This window comes from Empidonax traillii, unplaced genomic scaffold, assembly GCF_003031625.1.
Source record: "Empidonax traillii isolate 1590-97213 ecotype Southwest subspecies unplaced genomic scaffold, ASM303162v1 scaffold155:size2260171, whole genome shotgun sequence".
In the NCBI taxonomy this organism is placed as follows: Eukaryota; Metazoa; Chordata; class Aves; order Passeriformes; family Tyrannidae; genus Empidonax; species Empidonax traillii.
The window spans coordinates 214147-231137 of record NW_020955348.1 but is presented as its reverse complement, the minus strand read 5'-3'; the positions used below and the strand labels follow the sequence as shown (position 1 = coordinate 231137).

At 43.9% G+C, this 16991-nt stretch overlaps 2 long non-coding RNA genes across 2 annotated transcripts; both read right to left on the bottom strand.

Annotated features, from left to right (window-relative positions):
* Window positions 1–1849: 1849 nt before the first annotated feature.
* LOC114057958 lies at window positions 1850–5317 on the bottom strand. The gene is made up of 4 exons (XR_003571349.1): window positions 5007–5317; window positions 3176–3468; window positions 2046–2108; window positions 1850–1966 (listed from the first exon to the last, which is right to left on the bottom strand). It is a non-coding gene; the product is annotated as an uncharacterized LOC114057958 (long non-coding RNA).
* A 3990-nt stretch (window positions 5318–9307) lies between these two features.
* On the bottom strand, window positions 9308–16652 carry LOC114057932. The gene is made up of 4 exons (XR_003571334.1): window positions 16540–16652; window positions 15922–16099; window positions 13126–13211; window positions 9308–9480 (listed from the first exon to the last, which is right to left on the bottom strand). It is a non-coding gene; the product is annotated as an uncharacterized LOC114057932 (long non-coding RNA).
* Between the last annotated feature and the right edge of the window lie 339 nt (window positions 16653–16991).

Sequence of the window (16991 nt, the reverse complement as noted above, 5' to 3'; positions counted from 1 at the left end):
CAATTTAGGAGATTATTTGATTTTGGCTATTTTTCTTGTGCTGAGAAATTCTCCCGAGATGGGAAATCATGGTGAGCTCTGTTCTAGACCCAAGTACAAGGAACAATATCAAAAGGCATCACCACCCGAGAGTACTTCCTTTTGCTGAAACAGAATCCCAAAACATTTGCTTTGCCAAGAATAAGAGAAAGAATAGAAACAGGATGCTCTTGCTGGGGTTACAAGCCATCATTAACAAATGCAACCTCGTCATCTCCCAAAAGAGAGCATCTCATGCAGGCTTACTGATTCGGGGTTGCTTGAGTTGAGCGGAAGATGCAACCCTGATAAACCACAGCATAGATGAGAAAACTTTACTTCTCCTCAGCACTTACCTTCTCGAGTTCTGATACTCTCAGGCACATGGTGTGACTCTTGGGGATGGTCCCGTGCAGGGCTAAGAGTTGGACTCAATGACCCTTGTGGGTCCCTTCCAACTCAGCATATTCTGTGATTCTGTGATGTTTTTCATTACATTATGTCACACAAAAGAGTAAAACACAGAAAAGGTTTTATCCAAGGAAGCCCTGCCCGGATACATTTCCTCAGCCCTCCCTACAAAACCCCTTCGTGCAACTCCTCACCTCTCCCCCTTCCCAAAGCTTAGGGGAGCCCTGTCAGTACCTTCTCCACTGGTGCCCTGGACAGTTGAAATAGTGCAGGTATCTCCACATGCAATTTGGCACCAAATCTGAACCCTTCAGTGCTTTCTGGAACACCCAGAGCTATCTTCAGAATCCCAAACAAATACATTAATTGCTTTCAATTTATCGGCCTCAAATCATTCTGTCTAATTACCATTCATCTAGAGTTTGTGTTTTTTTAATGGTTTATGGGTATTGTTGGTAATCTTTTAATTTCTCATTAAAAACAATATCTTGTACGCACTATGTGTGAAAAGCCCTAATCCGATAAATCAAGCAAGAGTAACACAGTTAAAAGGAAATCAGTGGAACAATATTTGGGTTTATATATTTCTGCCAGTCAATTTGTAATTAAAAGTTGCTACTTTAAAAAACACAGTTGTTGCTGTGAAAGCCATTATCAGTCGGCATTTTCATATGAATACTGCTTTAATTAATTAGCAAAAGTAAATACATTATATATCAAAAACCGCTTTCCCACTGAACCCATGCGTTCCAGAACAAAAGGCTTAATAAACCATACAAAAGAGGGACAAATTAGCTGATCCCACCCTCCCTTTTCAGGTTTAGAGTCTTTTAAAGTTCTCCAAGGTTTTTTTCCTCCCACACTTGCCTTTTTTTTTTTTTTCAATACATTGTTTGTTTTTCTTCAGAAGTGCGTATGAGGGAGAAGATGCTACACAAACACAAAACATGCCATTCAAACTAAATTATTTGGAAATCAGTTTAGCTGGTTCTTAGAAAACAGGAGTGTTTATGATTATTAAAACCCAAATGTAATTACGATCACATACAACACAATCCCTTTGGAACACATTATTTGCTGAACATTAAGGGGTTAGAATTTGATTCACAAAAGGAAATGATGTGTCTGAAGAGTTCTTTTGTCTAGGGGCATTCCAGAGACTGGAAACAGCAGAAGAAAATTCTCCATTTTCACTACCAAGCTGGAGAAAAAGTGTGGATGAGTGGTGTTGTTTCAGGTTAAAGCCTACAAGATAAGAACACCTTGAAACATCAATGGCATCTCTTATCTCATGGGCCTTTAACAAGAAACAAGGGTCCTGCCATCTGAGAAGCAAACAAATCACTCACCTCATCCCAGTCCTTTCCTGCTGAACTGCTGAAGTGCTGCAAGCAGGGTCCATTTGTGGGTATGGAGCAGAGAGGAGGAAGCATCTAAGCTGGCTGATGACAGTGGCCAGGGCTGGGGTCCCTCAAGACAATGGACTGTGGAAAGGTAACCCAATGGTGGGACCACTCACAAAGGTGTAGAATTTGACCTAAATAAAGAAACCAAACTCAATAAGGCTCTGTTTTATAGATAAGACAGACTAATTCCCCCAGTTTAATTACACTTACCTACAGAGCTGGAGTTCTCTGCACAGTGGTGAAGAGCAACTTCAGTAGGCTGAGCCTCACCACCTTTTCAACAGCATAAACATATTGGTCAACAGGTGAGGCCAAGGAGTGCAAATACCAGGCTAAAATAGCCCAAGACCAGCTTGGTTAGGGTTCTGAGCAACCTCATCTAGTGGAAGGTATCCTTGTCCACAGCAGAGGGGTTGGGACTAGATGATCTTTAAGGTCCCCTCCAACCCAAACCATTCTACTATTCTATGAAGTACAAGAGAATTCAGTGGAAAAAAGGAATTACCCAAGGGACAATTTTTTGCATCTCCTTTCCATGACAGTACTGGAGGTTTTCCACCAGAGGATAGTTCCAAAAATAAAGATCAGCACTAAGAAGATGAGGATATTGTATTGGCTAATTCTATGGCTATATTAAGAACCCATGCAGGCATCTAAAATTTCATTAACATAGGAGACCCAACAGTGAACTAATATAAAGGCTGTTCGCAGTCCTCCAAACCCCCTCCACCAAATTTCCTCTATTACCAGATATTTCATTTCCCCCATTCAGTCCTGACTCTCAGCTATCTTCTCACTTGCACAAGGTACTCAGTCTGTGAGGTCTCATTAGGTAGGTACCATTAAATCAAGCCAAAATCCCCCCAGCAAAGGGCACATTTCAGCAGACACAAAGGTGTCTGTGCAATGTGCAGGGATGAGACAACGTGGGGTGGGATATCACGAACAGCATTGTGCTGAGGGATGTTTCAGCACAGAAAAGCATGTGCCTCATGAAGGCCCTTTAGCACAGGCATTCTTTTCTCTTCGCATAACTGAATTGATTTTTATCATTGTTGTATTTGGTTGAGCCGCCCATCTGGAAAGTTCTTGCCTCCCCCGGCCCCCATAAATAACCAAACCCAGCTCTAACCAAAGGCAGTTGACAGAATGAGCCCCATTGCCCTTTGGCAGTTCTTCCAGGAATTTTTAGGGTTTTTACCAGTCAGGAAAAGGCTTTGATGCTTTGGAATCAGGATTTTATGAAGATCATTTTGTTGGGTTCAGCCAACTCATGAAGTGTCAAATGGGGGGCACTCTTTCATCTCATCACTGGATGGGGAAAAGATCCTCCCTCTTACCGGAATGGGGGCTGGAGAGGGGGGAAACTGAGAGATGAAGGTTCATCCATAGAGGGGAGGGTTTCTTTTCTCCTGATAGAGTCCACCCACTGCATTCCCATCATACTGATTGCTGCAGTCCTATCTGTCTGCTCTCCAGGCTACATCAGATAAGAGGAGAACTGCTCGTTCACTCCGGTTCTGATGCTGTGCTGAGGGGCCTCCCCAGCCGCAAGGCCAGGCTCTTCTTCACTTTCCTTTTCCAGCTGCCTTTTACAATGACTGCTGCATAAGTAGGGATGCTGTCAGGGAACCTGCCACAGGCAAAGAATGAGGCAGTAATCAAGACCAGCCTAAGGAAATTTCATCATCCACTTTGCACTTGCTAACGCCCACCTAAAAAAAAGAGAGCGAGAAAATCCCTGTACTTCCTCAAAATTTATGTGCAAATTCCTATCCAGCCATACCTGGGCTATTAAGGGCTTGGTTGCTATTTCCCCCTCAACAAGTCCCACCATGGATGGCATACTGATGAGCTGGGTCTGAAGCAGCTCCATTGCCTCAATAATTGCAGATATCACTTGTTCAGGAGCTGCAGTCACCAACTAATGTCTATTTGATAGAATTTAGGCTTCTGCAGGGCTGTGAGGTACACAGTCCATCTTCATGTAGCAGCTGATATCATTCCACTGTGCAGCTGAGGTGCACAACAATTGCTTGTGTCCTCTCCCATGGATGGGCATGGCTGCATTGCCCCAGTTTGCCCCAGTGAAAATATCAGCTTATCTGAGTATTTTGCTCAGGTCAAACTACTCACAAACTATTCCTGGCTAGTTCTGTTTGCTATGAACTGTCACTCACAGTCCTCGTGCACAGCATGTCTACAGTCATGCCAGTCAAATGCCAGTCCCTCTACCACAAAACCTGTTGAAGACCGTTCAGAACACTGAGGTGCTTCAACATTGAACTCAGATTCAATTTACAAGACTGTTGCTCCAAATAAGATGACTCAGATCTAACCTGGAGAATCTCATAACCTCAGCAGTCAAGAAGTGTTTTTGTGGGAGAAAGTCTGAGCAAGACAAAAAATCCAAGTTCTCTTGCTGGTGTACCCACTGGTTTAAGCTACATTCCAATCCAGCATGTTAATAGTACAGACACCTCTTCCTGCACCCATGGAGACTGTAATGATGTATTAGATAAAATATTCCAGTTGCTTTTGATTTCTTACAGGAGGAGAGCAAGCAGTAGCACCACAGTGCTCTGGCAAACACACAGATGCCAGATACACGTACTAGGAGAAGAGTGGAAACAGCAAGCAGGACATCCTACATCCAGAGCTTCCACTCCTCTTCTGCAAAGTAGAAGCCAGAGACAGTGTTAGCAACAGTCCCAGGGGAAATAACAGCAAAAAGGTCGACTCTGATGATACCCTTTATTTATCTTGCTTCATTCATGTTCACAACCAAATAGAGGCCAGATCAGGGTTCATCAAACCCAGAATCCAACACGAGGCACACAGACAGCATGAACATGGACACTGATGGCACAGGAGACTTCTCTTGTAGCTGCACAGTGTTGCTGAGGTTTAAGTGGGGAGACACAGCACAAAATGTTGTAAGATAGTCACATGCCTCCAACATATTGCTTTCCAGGGACATAGCCTCCACCACACCAGAGAACACGGAACAACTACTGAAAACAGCCGTGCAGTCTCACAGCCATTTCCCAGTCAACAAAATACCAGCGAGTTTCACTGGGAAACTGCACTTTGGTGCTCTTGCACCGGATAGGTTTCTATATATCGTGTCTTTTGGGTCTATTACTAAAGGTAGAAGGCTCAGGTACTTACAATGCTAGAGCAGGTCTGCCTCCAGTTCCCAGCTCTGTATGTATGACCTTGAAAAAGTCATTCAACTTTCCAATGGCTGAGCTGTTCAACTGCAAAACAAGGCTTTTTCAGCTTTTGGCTGTCTTGTCTGTTTAGACTGTAAGCTCTTCAGGGCAGGGACTGTCTCCTATTAAACGATCATAACTCTCACTTAATTAGGGTCTTCTACACATCCAGGGCCCTCACAAAAATGTCATAAAACAAAAGCTTTCTAATAAATTCTGGGGGATTCCAGATTCTGATCCAAAACTGCTCAGTGGTTTTCCCTGCTGAATATGGTGCCGAATCCCTTGTTAGTTTGTGTGTGTGAGGGGGGAGGAGGGAGACTATAATTTAAAGAGATTGCATAAAAGACCGTTTAAGTCCTTGTGGCTGTATATTTCTTTTAATTAGTTTATGCACAGTGCATTTGCATGGGAAGCTGCACAGCGTGTGGACAGACTTAATTAGGAGAACAATACGTTCCCTCTTAAGATAATGACTTGAGGATTATGAAAATTATTATTCCAGATCCATCCATGGGTCATTTGAGGTTCAGTATCCAGCGAACTTTTAAAATGCATTGAGGTCAGCAGTTTGGATACTGTCAGTAAAGTCACTTGATTTTACTGTTGCTTGAATGATTAATTATGAACAGCAGTTGCAGCCATCACCCAAGTTACACAATAGCCCGAGGACTTGCTGCATTTCACATATGCCATCAGCTACTCTGGAGGGACAGATGTTCTGAACAGGGCTGTAAGATCCACTGTACTGCCAGCAAAGTCTCTTTGAGAGCTCTCTCCCCCACTCCCAGCTCCTTTTCACCCATCCTTTGTGGTTTTTTCCCTGGCTGGGGAGGCAAGAAATTTCTGTCTCTGCTATTGAATCTTTGTAGCTGGAGAACCATGACAATTAGGTGAGAGTTTTAGGACACAGGTCAGTCCACGTAAATTAAACACCACCTATCCCCTTTTAGAGCAAAGCACCACTGACAATTGAGCTGGAGACGTCACCTGAGTACATCTCAGCTTAACTCGTAGTTTGGTGGGTCCTGAAAAAGCATTTTTCTGCCTCTCTCCAAAGTCCCATCCACTCTTAGGAAAGCATGATTGTTTAAGAAGTGTTCCTGCATCTTATCATGACAGGTAGGAAAACAGTCCTCTTTGAAAGAGCTTCTACAGGGATTGTATTTCACAGCCTACTCAGTTCAAATAAATTGAAGCACCCATCCTGCTCCCCCTCTTCAAAAATGGTTGCCATTGGGGTAAACAGCCTCCTAACAGCAACAGGGCACTCTGGAGCAGGGCAGCCCTCTATCCCCAAAGCTGCACAACTCCAACTGTCAGGGCTATGGAAACTACTATCCTCAAATTTGAACCACCAGGTGCAGAACAGACAGTAATCCCATCTTTCACCTTAGAAAGAAGAGACACATATGTAGGTGATGAGAACAAGGTCAGCTCTTTCAGCATCAAAACCCATGACTCATTTAGAAATCACAGCAATTGCACCTTGAGTATCTATTCCTTCCTCTTCCCTACAATGATAAGACAAGTTTTTCACTGAAATGCAGTGACTGAATTAAATCAGGATTTTTAGTAGCAGTGACAGCAAAAGCTTGGTGAAATAATTATGTATGGTGTTGCTTCTAGAGCTGAGAAAGGAGCAGTTCTGGAGGGACGAGGACAGGACATCTTCAGTTCTTCAGACATCTTTCAGTGCCTCCCCCACTGAAAACCTTGGATTTAGGGCAGGTGATTAAAAATCAACATTAACATCTGGCAGGGCGGGGAGAGTTGGGTTTGAAGGAGAAAAAAAAAAAAAAAAGAGAGAGACAGTGGAGGAAAGGAAATTTCAGAGGGTCAGTGATTACATCCCTCACACTTTGTGTATCTTCTCCAAAACTTCAAACCAAGAGAAAGAATGAAATGGCATCTCTATGCTCACACAGGCAAAGGTAAAAATCTGTGACTGGTCTCATTAGCAATAACATTCCTCCATGCAAACCAGCAGCAGTACTGTGCAAGGGAGCTGAGCTCCTGGTGCAGACAGACCACAGGAAACAAAAGGATGGGCCAATGGCCTGCTGGCCTCCTCTCAGATGCAAACATGCCCCTGTGCTTTCTGCCTTCACCGTTTTAAGGCTTCCTGAAGCCTCAGAAGGTGCTCTACAGAGGGCGAGTACCACAGGTGAACCATAGAAGCTGACACTGGCAGCAAGACACAAGGCTGTGCACAGGCAAGGGGCACAAACCCCAAGAAACAGCTCAGCAGCAGGTCCATCCCATTACACTTATGGTCAGGGAGCCCAGCAAGGTCCAGTTACTGTGGAGATGAGAAGTGGAGGAAAGAAAACAAAAACACTATTAATAATGGGATGAGGAGAGAACAGCTCCTCAACTCTGCAGGGTCAATAGACACACTTTGTGAGCATCACCCATTACTCACCCTCTGTTGTTGATAACATGGCACCCAAAGCATGCTAGGAACTGTGCAGGGCAAACAAAGATGTCCCTGCCCCGAAGAGATTACAATCTAATTCTGATTTTACAGTCATATTTCAAAAGCACAGTGAGATCAAAGTCCTGCTCTCCTCCCTCGGGCAGTCATTCTCTCTGGTGGAATATATCTCGATTCATAAATCAGAGAAGTTGGATGTCTCAGTGAATACTGCCATTCAGGACACAAAACAGAACATAGAGATGCCAAAGGTAGGCCTAACATCATGTTAGTGCTCAGCAGAGTAATCTGGGGGTGCAAGAGAAGGGGAAACATACAGCAAATTATTATTTTTCCATTATCAAAGTAGATGCTTGTCCAGCTGCAGCACAGACAGCAGTAACAGCACATGACAATATTTCATGACACTCTAGAACAGAAAACGTAAAAAAGAGCTCATTCTAGAAATTAAACGAAACTTCAGGAGATGGTAAGTGAGATGGTCTGAAAAAAACTTGAAAATTGAGACAAACATCAGAGTACAGTAATGGCCATTTGGGAAAGGACACTGAACTAAATGAGCAATCCCAAAGGCAAATCCCAAGGTTCACTGTTTTCTGATTTATTCACCGATAGTACCAGTCGCATCAGGACACACTTAGGCACACAGGAGTAAAGACAGTTGTTTCCCAAGCACTATCCCCACTGCAACCTCTAAAGGTTTCCCCTCCAGAAAAATCTGCAATTCAAACACTAAATTTGCCCCTGAACTGCTTAATCTGCAAGCTCCAGCAATCTCCCTGCAATGGGGTGCACAGGCAACAGATGTTCAGAAACCGAGCTGGCAGTTTGCACACCTGAATGTGTGACTGGGAGCAAGACAGAAAGGATGCACATTGCCTGGGAACATCTGATAACGCCGTGCCCTTCAGAGCCTGCACAACGGTGAAGGGGCAGGAGCGAGGCTTAGAAATAACCAGAAGCTTTCTTCTTCTTCCATGAGTCACTCCTGCTTCAAGGAGCTGCAGCTTTGATTATTAACTGGGCTAGTCAGCTAGATATTTAAATGATTCCCAAAAGTCATTAAGAGCCCAATCAGATATGCAGTGCTTGACTCTAGCACAGGAATGCAGAGAGGGAATTATTTGCATAAACTATGCTTTAGAGAAAACCTCCATGTATTTTATATTTCAGGGTATGGGGGAATCTGATTTAACTGAGTTAAAGAGAAGAAAAAGAAGCTTAAGCAATTTAAGGGACCACATTAAACATGGAAGAGAGAAAAAAAATAAAAACATCAGCTACCTCAGGGATTAGGAATAACAAAATACAATGTCAAAGCGCTCTTCCTCTCTATTCTCTAAGCAACAGGCAGCTCCCTTAGATTTCCTCTGACTTTTCAGAGAGAAAATTTAGCCTTGAAGTCAAAGCACTGCCAAAAGCTGCATGCCTGATCAGAAGATCTCATAACCCTTCTGTCCTCTGTCCCAGACTGACATCACAGAGGTGAGCTGATGCAAGAAGTGATGAACAGACACAGAAAGCTACATTTACTGAAATGTAGCTTTATATTCACCTAGCCTTCACACCAGACCCACGACACAGACTCTTCCCCAGCAAAAACTTTAAGCAAATCTGTAGAAGATTTTCCAAATCTTCTGTGGAATTGTTTTTATAGGAAATATGGGGTGGCAAAAAACCCACAGCATTTGGTATCAGAAGATAATACCAGAACAGAAAGCAGTACCAGAGCAGGGGGCACCTTCAGAGGAAGGCAGAGGATCATCTAACCCAGCTGCAGCTTTTCTGGTGGTTTGTAACTCACCTCACATCTGTGTTACACCCAACCTCGTAGGTAGTTCCTGCCACATCTTGCACGGAATCCAGCTCCTGGGATGGGGAAGCAGCACAGGGCACTGTGCAGGGGCTCATTCAGAGGAATCATACCTAGTACATTCCATCCTTCCTGCTTTAGGTTAAAATCAGAGCCATGGCAAGCAAATCTCTCCCATATCTGCAAAACAAAACCAGATTCAGGGTGACTGGAAAGATGAACTAAGCTCGAAATTTGTAACAAAACAGGAAGGTAAGACAAAAGTGGTTCTTACAAAGTTTTGTGGGGGACTATCTCTTGAAAAGCAAAAAGCAAGCAGCAACTCACTTCCTAGCCCTGCTTTTCAGGTAGAAAACTGTATTCTCACATGAAGTCAGTAACCAGGATAACCTGAGGCTGGTTTACCCATCAGTTCCCCCATCTGTACAATAGGGGTTAAAGTATTTTACTTTCTTCTTTCCATCAAGGAACGGAAGCTGACAGATTAAACACACTCGCACCTACAAAGCCTTCTTCAGAAAGAAACTGCCATAAGGAGGGTAAAAACATATTGTTACTGCGATTAGAAACCAAAGTCCTCCTGTGCAGTTATTTAATTAAACCATAAATACAAACGGATAAGTGACTAATGAGCCAGCTCTACGCAGTGTATTTATATTCCTCTGAAAAAGAACAATCCTTAAACTAGTTGCAAATAACAGTCCTCTCTCCCAGCCTGGTTTTCCCTGCAATCAGGAATCAGGCCGCACAGTAGTTTGCTGACAAATTGGTTCATGTTATGAAGATAATGAAGGCATCAAATTACTTTGCACTCCTTCCCCCTGGAAGCAGCAAGGCTCTTGCAGAAAGCGATTGCCAGGGTTTTATTTGTGCATGCATGTGTGTGTCATTTGTGAGCAGACAAGCCCCAGAGGCCTGTCAGCCAAGGCAGGATGGCTCCAGTCGCCGCTTCCTGGCAAAATCCTGGTGTTGCACTGTGACCTTCTGGCTGTGCGCTTGTCGGCGCTGCCAGGGAGGCGACCGTGGCAAAGAGCCACAGCCCCTGAACGGTGTTTCCATCCTCCAGTGCCCTCAGAGATGCTCCAGGTTGTTCTACGAGAGCTTGCAAAGCTACCAGAACCATTTAGTGATGTAAGGGCAGCTTTTCTCTAGGTCTGATACACTCTGCTTTCCAGGAACAAAGCCTAAAGCAGCAGATCCAGCAAAGCACTTTACCAAGGAGTTGAGCAAGGTCATCTCCAGAAGAAATAAAGTACTTGGCTGGATCACAACCCTTCTGGATGCTGGCTCTGGAAGTTTTTCTGTTTTTCCTTCCTTTTCTGCCCAGTAAAAGGAGGTTTAATTCCTTCTTTGGAGATGGTTCCCTAAACTCAGATTTAGAAGGACAGCAGAGAAGAAAATATTCCCATCCTGAGCTGGTATTAATAAGTATACAAATAAATTTGGAACAGGTAAGATTTCAGCAAACTGGATCCAAACAGCTTTTCAAAGCCCCTCCAGCCACTATGAGCATCAACAAGCTGAGCAAAGCTCTTTAGTGATCATAACAAATGTGTCAGGCTTTACCCTGCAATTGATTCGCTTTTGGGAACATAAGTTAAGCTTTAAATCTATATTTCATATATAATCAAGCAGCCAAATCGGCCTTTTGATATAGAACCCAGACCAGCCACTGTGCCTTTATCTCAGAAAGCAGGAGGCCCAACAAAGCTACAGCCAGGGAAGTGACAGTTCTTCATTATTATCCTCCCTGATCGTGCCCATCTTCTCATCTCCCCTATCAAATTTCTGGGCCTTTTTGATAAAAAATAATTTAAGAGTGCGCTCCACAGGAAGCACACGAAGGTTACAGATTGAGCAATGCCTGGGAACCCCTCTTTAAAAGGTGCAACCAGGAAAATGCCTGGGAACGGGAGCTGCATGGAGCCCCTGCCAGCAGCACAAGAGCAATGCCAGAGTCAGACGTTCCAGGAGACCTCTCCTTCCCTCGTAGTTACCAACATCACCTTCTGCTGACAGAACCCAAATGAGGAAGGGCTTTTAAGCCTCACTGCCTAGGCACTCCTTAGTGTTGTTTTCTTCCCTCTTCCTCCTGCACTGCAAGCTTCCCAGAATAGCCCTCTTCCCCACTATTGGGTCAGGCAGAAGAACATTGATCTCCAACTGTTTCTTCTGAAAAAACACTTAGTTTGGGTTGTTTTGGGGTTTTTTGTTGGTTTTTGTTGTTGTTTGTTTGGTTTTGTGGATATTTTTTTTTTTCTGACCCAGGTATTCTCTTCAGCAAAGCAGTTTTCCCTGTTGTTTTTTTTTTTTTCTTCTTCTTCCTCCCCTCCACTTTTAAACTGTTTACATAACAGTTTTCTCCTGCTTTGTTGGGCTTACAGTTTCATGTTAGAAATTTGTTAGCAATTCCAGCTTTAGCTTTGGGGATTCCCTTCTGACTGCCTTTGCCTTGCAGTGTGAAATTGCTCTCCACGTGCTGCTGCAGTGGTCCATGACATCAGCCTGACTGGGGCACTGATCCACTTAGCAGGAAACACCCAGGATACACAAAAGCAAGATTTTTCTTCTTCTCCTGCAGTCGTATCAGTTTCCTGAGATATTCCACTGCACCACCTTACAAAACCCCATGGTCAGCATCTAGTGGATGTCTGCTGCAGGCTGGAAATGCCCCCAGACCGTGATGCCAATAAGAGTTCTTCAGATAAAAGCAGGGCTTGCCTTGGCTGGCTCATGCCTCACTTCATTCTTCTGCAAGTGAACTAGAGTGCAATGTCTTTGGGTCAGCAATTACATTTAATTATAAAGAGCTTATAAAATACAGACATTCTGATAAATCTACGTTTTTCCTTTAGATGTCCCTCGTGGGACATCTCAGATTTAAGCTTCCCACAAGGAGCAAAGGAATTTGAGGATTTGGCTTAGATGCGTTTCATAGCCAGCCACAGAAATGACAAAGGATTCCACCCTCTATGAAAGATGAAATGAATTTATGTCCAAATTCAGTGTTTAGCCCTCTGTGAATGCTCCACAAATCAACGTGTTTTTCACTTGCACAAATAACCCACAAATCAACATGCAACAGGAAATTTAGTGTGGAGGCTGGCACCTTCATCCATAATTTGCACTGTCAAAGGGAAGAATAGGAGGAAAAGACCTAAAGGGCATATTTTTTGTATCTGGAAAAAATTGGACAGAAGGTTCTGCCAGTCATTCACAACCTTATTCCACATGGACCACATCTCTGTTACAGACCAACACACTACAGCACTCGTATTCAATGGGCTGCATTCACAAACACCAGTCCCTGAAAGCCACATCAGCAGAAAGACATGGATTTCTGAGCTTATCTATTACTTCTCGTGCCAATTTCCCACCACTGCAATTTGCTTCCAGGCCAGCACTTAAAATGGTGTTACTTTGCAAACTTTTTACCTTAGAATAACTATGCAGTGCTGGAGTTAAAAATTCTCCTCGAGATACCAGGTGGCAACACTATAATGCCTTTCCCCTGTGTTGCAGCGTCCCACCACAAAGGCACGAGAAAAAGATATTTTTCCCCTCTATGAGAAGTAGTTTAATTGCAGATTATTATATTGCAGAGGAACTACACTACAGTTTGAGCCTTGCCAGATTCAGCCCAGATTCTTTAGTTAAACAATTTCACAAGATGTGACAATTTCAGCACTTCCTACGCCCGGAGCAAAACCTCCTAACCTGATATTCACAAAGGAGTGGAGTTTGCTTGGCTGTTGAAGGTTTTCACAGGGTTTTGTTTTGGTTTGGGTTTTTTAAGCATATTTTTAAAGCTTTGCCTTGAACTACCTTGGAAATGGGTAGTTTGGCTGATGGCTAACACCTGTGAGAGGGTGGTGGCTCTGAGGTTTTTCCAGTTCAACCCAAATGGTTTTCTAAAAGATATAAGCCATAATGATCACAAAGGTATAGAGTCAATTAGCAATGTACAATTTTCTCAAGTGATCTGGGATTTGGGGAATCTCCATTTTTAGGTTACTGATTTCAAACATTTTAAAATAATCTAGTTGCTTATAAGGGCTATTTTATGGCACCCTCTGAAAGGCACTCCATACCAAAAACCTAAAAATTGACCAAGTACCCAAAATCCCTAAGAGTTGCTTAGAATCTCAGAATGATTACAGGGGATATTTTGTTTTCTTTTTGAAATAGATAGTACTTATGGCCCATATATTTCTATTTCCAATGATTTGACACATCCACTCAATACACCTCCATGCTGTCCCTGCAGAATATTTCACTTTTTCAGCCCCTGCAGCCTCTCCCCACTGCACCAGCACTGTTTCAGGTCAGGTATATTCATGAAAAAGTCTGTCAAGAGCAACACACTGAAGGGTCTTTGCAATGTGCCCAGTAGGATTTCTTACCATATAAAGCCATGAAATTCACTTCAGCTGAAATAAAACAAGGAAAGCTTGACCTTGAGGCTTCCAACAGCAAAACAGGCAGGGGAAACAAACAAACAAAATAACAAAAACTAAAAGCAAATACTACTTGCTTGGTCTTGCTGTTTACATGTAACCAGCACACAGGACTGCTCTGCTCATGGTTTGTTGGAGGCTTTCTGAAAAAGCCAAGTGCTCAGAATCATTATACATGGCATTTAGTCCAGCATTAATTCCTCTCCTACGTGTATGATTAAAAGGTACAAAGGCCATTTAATTAGCACCTCGTATCATGCCCTATAACTTGCAGTCATCATCTGGTAGCAACCAGACAGAGCCACAAACGTGCGTACACATACACCCACAGAGGCACACCGCCACCCCCCAGGAGCACGAGTTCCTCCTATGCAATTATAGCTGGGTGCCCCCTAATTCTGATCTCTTGAGCATTTAATGCGTTTGCTCTGGGGTCTACACAATCCTGCTCTAATTTTGCCAGGGGCCTTTGTATCAAAGGCCTGAGCTGTGTGAAAGGTGATTTAGCAGAGATGGTGTCGGTGATTATTTTCAAAGGAACTGCTGCAGCCCCACCACGAGGGACACTGCAGCCTCCAGATAGGGGGCCCTTATCATATTTTCTATTCTCAGATAAGATTATGTTTCCTTTTTTCATCCTCCTTCCTGAATCTTCTTGATAACAATTGGGGGCCAGTTTAATCACGGAGGTTGAAATAACCAAAAGCGTTCCTAGGGTGGTGGTGGGGAGGGCAGGGAACAGGGCCAGGTGGGTGGGGAGGAGGGAGAAGCCTCACTGGTCGGAAAAGTTGGGTAAGAGCAACTGAGAAATAAAGCCAGCAGAAACAGGGTTATTTCAAAGGGAACAGCTGTTAAACTGCAACCAAACAAAAAGCACATGCAGCCAGTGTTCTTGTGGTTGCCCATCAAAAACAAGAACAAAACGAGTTGTTCACGCGCCCATTCTGTGGTCTAAACAAATTAGAGTGAAAACGGGACCAGGACAGGGAGATGGATGACCTCAAAACAATGGGGACAGGCCCTTTGTTAAACAGCTCTTTCTGCTGCTGGTAGGGGGTTTCTAAACACTAATAATATCTTTGTGATAAGATGAATCACTGGGGCATGATGTGAATTGGTTCCAGGGAGCCGACCCCGACCCCTGGTGTTTGAATCTACTTGGAATGAGCATTAGAGACAGAAGAGAGCAGTGAGTGTCCTGTGTTACTGCCCTGAAACAGGATTCAGACACGGATTTGGAGGGGTGCAAGGAACTCTGTAGCTCTGGCCAAGACTGCCCATTCCAGGACAACAGAGTAACGTTACAGCATGGTGAATTCCCTGGCACATGTTCCAGGTCACGTCGGTCAGTACTTGAATGAGACTTTCTAAGAAACACGAGGCTGAGCTACTCCACAATGACACCATGTCCTCCAAGTCCATTCTGAATCAGCACCCTAAATGTTGCATCAGAAGGTGCCAGGCTTAGAGAGTGGCAGTTAAAGGGCAGGAGGTGGGATGGGGAGATAACATGTTTCAGATGGGTTATAAATCAGAACTGTTCATCGCCTGTTGCTGTTAAGCACCCCCCTCCCATTTTTCTCTGTTGCAAAAAAAACTGAAAAATCCCATTCTGCCTTGGCAGCATTACTCCCAAACAACCCCTCAATCACCAGTGTCTGTTATGTCAGTGCTTAACATCCCCACATGCCAAACCACAGGGGACTGTTGGCCCATCCCTGTGCAAAAGGAAACTGTTCCGACCTTACGGACCCTTTGCAGTGAGAGTTAAAGTGTATCTAAGGCACCAAAGAAACTCTAGAGGCATGTCCTGATTTCCCATGTATGGAATCTTTCCTTGGTGACAGCCTGGAAAAGATGAAACCCCTGAGACATTACCACCCCAATACAACACTGGTAAGGACTGGGCCAGCAAGAGCTATTCTGACCCCAAGCCCTGCTCAGCCCTAACAAAAATGTCTGTGTTTCCAACTGCAACATTTGGAGGCACCTAGACCTGCCTATGGATCAGGTAACATACACCAGTGTTGGTTCCTGACATCCATTCTGTAGTCAAGTAGGGCTGGGCTGCACATGCCCATTGTCCAGCTTTTGGCCACTCATGTCAAAGGTATGTTCTCTCCTGAGCCTGGCCTTTGAGACCAGAAACCAACCACAGACCCACCTTCTTCCAGTGACAACCAGTCCCAGCTGAGCTGCCAAAGCAGAGCACTTGTCCTCGAAGATACTCACATGCAGAGTTCAAAGCCAGGCCTCTCTGACTGCAAGGCAGCGGATGGCAGCTTACCACAGAGTTCCTGGTAATAAAGTCTATTTGAAGACTCTCAGTGAAAAGTGTGTTCCTAATAGAGGATAACATTTCATGGTCATTATGCGATACACTTAACTTTAAAAGGAACAAAAATGCTGAGAAAGTCATTTTCTGAAAAGGGCTCTCGGATTTCATTACTATGGGTCAAGTGCCTGGGGAGAAGAATTAAAGAAAAACACGAACTTGTGCACAAATTAATTAAAGATATTTCCACTAATAAATTGTCCCCATATCCCAAGGCAGAGCCTTCAGTTTGCGAAATGTGGTAATATTCAAGTTGTGGTTTTCTCCACCAGGCAAGCGGTTCAGCAACATTTAAAATCAAATGGATAGAGTTGGGGATGTGGAGTTTGGGAATGGGAGGGGGCTGCTTTCTACTTCAGCCCATATAAAATTTACGGTATTTTAGTACATTTCTAAGAAAAAGAAAAAATGCATTGTTATACCCCAAGACCCCCAAACCATGATTACCTTTTAAATTCTCATTTTCTTTGATGCAGTCAATTTCTCCAAATAACATCCCCTCCTCCACATTCTTCCACCAAAATTGTGAAGGACTGCTCTTTTTGATGCAAAGACAGTGCCAGTTGCTGTAATATGAGGAAATTGCAGCATAAGGAGAAAGAAAACAAAACAAAAATCCCAGAAGGAGAAACAGAATTCACTGTCAGCAACTTTGAGGAGTGGGCCCGGTACAGCCCAGTGTTAATGACCCCCTTCCAGCTGCAGGAGAGGCTGTATTTAAGCAGCTAAGAGCAACAGTGGGGTGGCAGCTGAGCACCCTGGGGTCTGTGCTGTTTGCAGTACATGGCCAAAGATTTTTTGGTTGTCTTGAGAGGCTTAATAATATACAGGTCCACTTTCAGGGCAAGGCACCTCCAGCTGAAGGTCCTGGGCTGTGCTGAAGCTGGAATGCATCACTG